Below are 5705 nucleotides of genomic sequence, written 5' to 3' on the forward strand. Positions count from 1 at the left end.
TTTTTTTTTTTTTTTTTTTTTTTTTTTGAACATATGACTGATGAAACTGATTTTTACATATGGTAGCACTTATGATATGTAACAAAAAGAAACAAAAGATTACATGACACTTTGCAAGAGGTAGCCCTTTTTGATGCACCCAGTTAAATTCGATGGTTGTCTTTCTTAATGTAACCTCCATCTTCTATCCCAACCAACCAAAGAACAAGCTAGTCAAGTTTCGTTCAGTATTCTAAAGTGATTGGCAATCGTGACTTCCTATCCAACACCTTGAAGATCGAGGCCATACATGTATTGGTAGATCGTGCGCGTGCAAATTTCTTATCACTATGTGAATTGTGCTAGAATCAGGGTGCCTAAATATCTAGACTAAGACTCCTAATAAAAATACATATTTGCACAAGAGTCAACATTTCAAGGTAAATGAGCTCCATTTTTTTATGATTTTTCATTTTTTAATTTTTTATTGAATTTTGATTTTTTAATTTTTTTTGGAATTTTTCAATTTTTTTCAAAAAAAAGAAGAAGGAGTTTTGTTTTCAATTATGGCAAATTATCGTGGTATCTACTCTATACCCCCAAACCTAAACTAAACATTGTCCTCAATGTTTCAAAATATGGAAGGAATTTAAAATGCAACATATGGAAAGGGACATGCTGAGTAGAGTAAAAGGAGAGAGAATACCCGATTTCGGCGAAAGCAGAATTAAAACTCCGTTATTCAAGGCAAACAATCCGACATATCTCAACCGAGATGATATTGGATTAGCAAAATATATACAAAAGGAATAAAAGGGTTTTTAAAATTTATCTACCAGATTATATAAAAAAATTCACCATACACTAACAATCTAAAGAGTTGAGGATCAACCCAAAAGACGAAGTGTAGACATTTCAACAGCTTCACACAATAATAACAGGAAAGAAACGCAAGTAAAACTGTGAAACAAAATGAGCTACCCCCAAACCTGGATTTTACAGAAGATATAGTTTTGAAAACAAAATCGCTCAGTTTCGGGGGTTCATCATGCACAAGGTCTAGCTCAAAATGAACTGTGCTAGGGACGGGCAAACATGCTAATTCCAACTGTGGTTCCTCAAATGTATTATATTTGGAAGCAAAATAGTCCAAGAGGACTTGGGAAGCACACAGTTCCAAACCTAGGTTAGGAATTTTCAGAAAAATTGGTTTTACAATATTGGTACAAACCAAATCTAGGTTGGGTGGAAGGCCAATAGATTGTGACTTTGGTAGAAGAATAGGCATATCATTATTAATCAAATCAAAATCTCCTAAATCATCTACACGTGTTACATCATGCTCACAATCATCAATCAATTTAGCAAGTTCACACTCAGAATCATCAACATCATCAACAAACTCATTCTCATGCATCGGCAAATCAGGAGAAATATCACAATGTGACCTAGGTAGAGAATCAGACACATCAAATATATTTTCATGCATATTAGTGTCTACAGAAGATTCAACTATTCCTATGTCATGTTCATCTTCACAGAATAATTGTACGAATCCCATGTCAATGTCAAAATCATATGAATTACAATGAGTATTAGAAAAAACAACATTCATGAAGGTCGAGGGCGAGAAGCCATATGTTATTGAACCAACAGGTTCCACAATATTTTCATGTTCTTCTAACATATCATCATAATCATCATAATCATCGTCATGGTAGCATGCATATTGGTCCTCATTAAAAGTGGTGGTGTCATTAGTCGATTCATGTTCCTCTAAATTAGGTTCATAATCATCATTTACATGGATGGGACTAGACACTTCATTAGGGACAACATACATTTCCTCATGAATTTCCTCCTTTTGTAGGTGAAGCAAAATCTGATCTAAATGTGCCTTAATTCGTGATGCAGATCTATCGAAGTTTTGCTCACTGAGTCTGAAAGATTCTGTGGTGGAGTCTAAATTCATGGGAGTACAAAATTCTTCATGTTCAAATTGTGGTGATTGGTACATGTGTGCATGGTCATTAGGGTTCATAAAAGATTGATCGCAACCCTCAAAGGATTGATTAAGGTCCCAATGACTACCATTCTCACAATTTATGGGCATTTCATATCTTGGATTTTCTCTAGATTGCCTAAAATTATGCAAAATATGACAATTCTCAACAGGGTGGTCTAAACTACCACATGCGGGACATGCATAAATTTCAGGTTGCCTAAGAAAATTAGATGTGACAGATTCCTCATGTGCTTGCATTTCTAAAGCTGTGATTCGAGCTTCTATTTGATCCATAAGTGATGATTGGGTGAGTGAGGCACTAGCAAAATGTTCATTTTCACGTTGTGGCGAATGATGCATGTATGAATAGTCATTAGGGTTCATGTATTGCGGCTCGGGACTTTGAAAATGTCCATAATAATTCCTATGACTATTGACATCATGGTCCGTGGAAGGTTCATAACGTGGCAGATGCCCATAAGCCATTTCTCTCAGAGTTTTATTTCCATCCCCAGGAGCATACCAAAATCCAGACATGATTGGCTCAAAAAGCTAAGTGACTATGTTACAAAGCTCAGAATTTGGTTTTTAAAGGGTTTGGATTTTTGGGAAAAATTTGGTTTTGGTGGGATATATTTGAAAATTTGGTTTAAAATGGGAATAAAAATTTGGTTTAAGATGGGAGCAAGTAAAATTTTGGTTTTAAAATTGGGAGCAAAGTTTAAATATATATATATATATTTTTTTTTTTTTTTTAAAGAAAATAAAATTAAGAAAATAAAATTTGGTTTTAGAAAATAAAATTAAGAAAATTTTGGTTTTTGAATGGGAGCAAGCCCACTGTGCAAGCCTCTGATGAAATGGAAGGAAGGCTGCGGCCTACGAAAATCCAAGTTTTAATTTTGAAAGTTTAATTTGGCCCAGTTGGTTAAGGCCCGACGTATGTTTTAAAACTTTGGTTTCGAGGTCCACTTACAAGTCCACAATCAGTTATAAGCTCAGCTGGGTTTAAACCCAGAGTCCAAATTATCAGTCCAAATTAAACAAGCCCACACAAAATAAATACAAGCCCACAAATTAAACAAACAAGCCCAAAAATAAATTATTACAAACCCAAATAGAAAAATAAAAAGCCCAAAAATTGGGTTAATTATTACAAGCCCACAAATAAAAAATTGGAAGCCCACAGGTTGGGTTCTCTCAATTAATGGGTTTAGGCTTACCTTTGTAGCACAGCCCAGCTGCTCTGATATTGTTGCAAAAACCCAGTTGGGTTTTGGTTCTTTTCCTTGGTGGCGTCCCAGCAGAGGAAAAACAGGTTCAGAATCAGCAGGTCCAACAGCAAATGAAATGAAGCAGATGCAGATGCAAATGCTATGAAATGAAATACAAAATAGCTAAGAAACACAGATAAAACACAGCACCAATCCCCGGCAGCGGCGCCAAAAACTTGGCAGGTCCGGAAGGTTGTATAAATTTGATGCGATGAAAACGCGGGCCTACAGTAATACCGCAAGTGCACGGTCGTCGGTTGTAGCTCGTGCAAGTACGGGTCGATCCACAGAGATCGGGTGTGTTTCGGAAATGTGTCTTAGCTAATTGGGTTCCTGAATTTTGCTTTGGGCTTAGAAGCCCTTTGGAAGTGTTGGGCTTAATGTACTATTGGGTTTGTTAACAATGAAAGGAACTGAGCTTGGGCTCAGTTTGTTCTTTTGAAATACAAATGGGCTTTGGCCTTTGAGTTTAGGCTTATGGAATAAGCCCACAAGTTGGTTGCATTGGACTGGGCCTTAGTGAATTTGGGCTTCAGTTGTCTAGACCTTGGGCTTTTGTTTTAGTAAAGAATCTGGGCCTTTGGGCTTAACTGGGCTTGAATTGGGCTTAGCTATTGAACTAGGCCTTTTGGGCTTTGGACTCAGTTGTTAAACTAGGTCTTTGCTTGGCTGCAGGAGTAGCAAGAACTGGACTTGGCTTGGCAGCTGCAAGGGCAATGCACAACAGGAGCAGGTGCACAGCAAGGATTGCAGCAGCAGCTTCAACAGCAATGGGAAGAGAACAATGCAGCAAAGGAGCTGCAGCAGACAACATCAACAACACTAGCAGGGGAAGCAACAGCAGCTGCAGACAACAGAAGCAGTGCCCAGCACAAGGCCAAGAAGACAGCAACTTTGTTGCTGCAGCAGCAGTGGAATAAGAGAAGGGAGCTGCAGCAGCAAAGAAAAGAAGGCAGCAGCAGTATTGTACAACAGCTGCACAAGCAGTGGAAGGGAAACCAATGCAGCAGTGGGGGAAGGACTAAACAACACAGTAGAAGGGAAACAACACAGTAGAAGGGAAAAAACACAGTGGAAGGGAAACAACACAGTGGCAAAAGCAAAGAACAAACAAGATAAACCAATTGACAGTGAAATAAACCAAGGCCTTAGCCAAGGGCAGAGATGTGAAGAAAACAGTAAATGAAAGAAAGAAAATAAGTGAAGTGAATAAGAAAACAGTGAGAACAAGAGGATGATCACTAGGATTTTGAATCCACTACCAGCCTAAGGAACATTCTAATCACAGCTAAGGTAATTACCTAAGTACTAATTGTCTGTTTTTAGAGTACAACTAGTCAGAGGGTTTATAATAGCATTTTAAGCATGAGCTGTACATGATAACATAAGGGAATTCTAACTACAATGCATACATGATATGCACTGTGAGAGCAGGATGTTTGACATGTTTTGATTAGGAAACTTCCTTATGGTTTATATGATTTCATCTAATCTTAGCAATTGACTTAGAGCATGAAAGGCAGGGACATGATAGAACAGATGGATACAAAACATCACAGGAACAAACATCACACACAGAACACAACAAGATATTACACTAAACATGAACACAACATGAACAGCACAAAAATGATCATTAACAGAACTTGGTTCTGGATACACTGGCTAATCCAGGCATGCCTTACAAACATCCCACAACATCTATTTATACATATAAGAAATATCCCAAAAAATCCCACAAGTCAGTGATATTAGGTTTTACCCAAAATTCCAAAATTCACTCACCTAACACACTGATAACACCCCTAATACGTGACCCATGCTTTTAATTAGAAGTACAATCAATTTCCCCCAAAAATCCTCAATTTATGGAAGTAGGGTTCATATAAAAATTTCTATTAAAGTTTACCTAATCACTGATGACACTGGTAGATGTCGACCCATGCCTCCAATTCCTCTCCTGATGCTCTAGCTACGTCCAATTGTCCATCTAACTCAACCTAATTTACCAATTTTTACACGTTAGGGTTTTGGAAGAAAAACGTGTATCAAAATGGGAAATTAGGTGGCTAGATAGGTGGTAATGATGGTAGTGGAGATGGGTTATAGTGGTTGAGTGATTTGAGAATTGGTAGAGGTGGTTGTGGTGGTGGTTGAGCGGGAACAGGGAGATGGTGGTGGTTCTGCACAGGGTGGGTGGTGATGGTGGAGATGGGTCGATAGAATGAGATTAGGTGATGTTTGGTTTGGGGTATAGTGTTCGGTCACTAAGGTATGTAGCGGGATCATCGAGTTTGATGTTTGGAGAATCTCGACCGTGGGATGCGATGATGATTGGTAGATCGGACGGTGATGCGGAGGCAAGCGATGAGCGACCGTTGGATTATATGATACAACAAAATGAACGGTACTTGATGGAGTTAGGTATTGTAGTGTTAGGCGGAGAT

The sequence above is a fragment of the Papaver somniferum genome, unplaced genomic scaffold (assembly GCF_003573695.1).
Source record: "Papaver somniferum cultivar HN1 unplaced genomic scaffold, ASM357369v1 unplaced-scaffold_77, whole genome shotgun sequence".
NCBI lineage: Eukaryota > Viridiplantae > Streptophyta > Magnoliopsida > Ranunculales > Papaveraceae > Papaver > Papaver somniferum.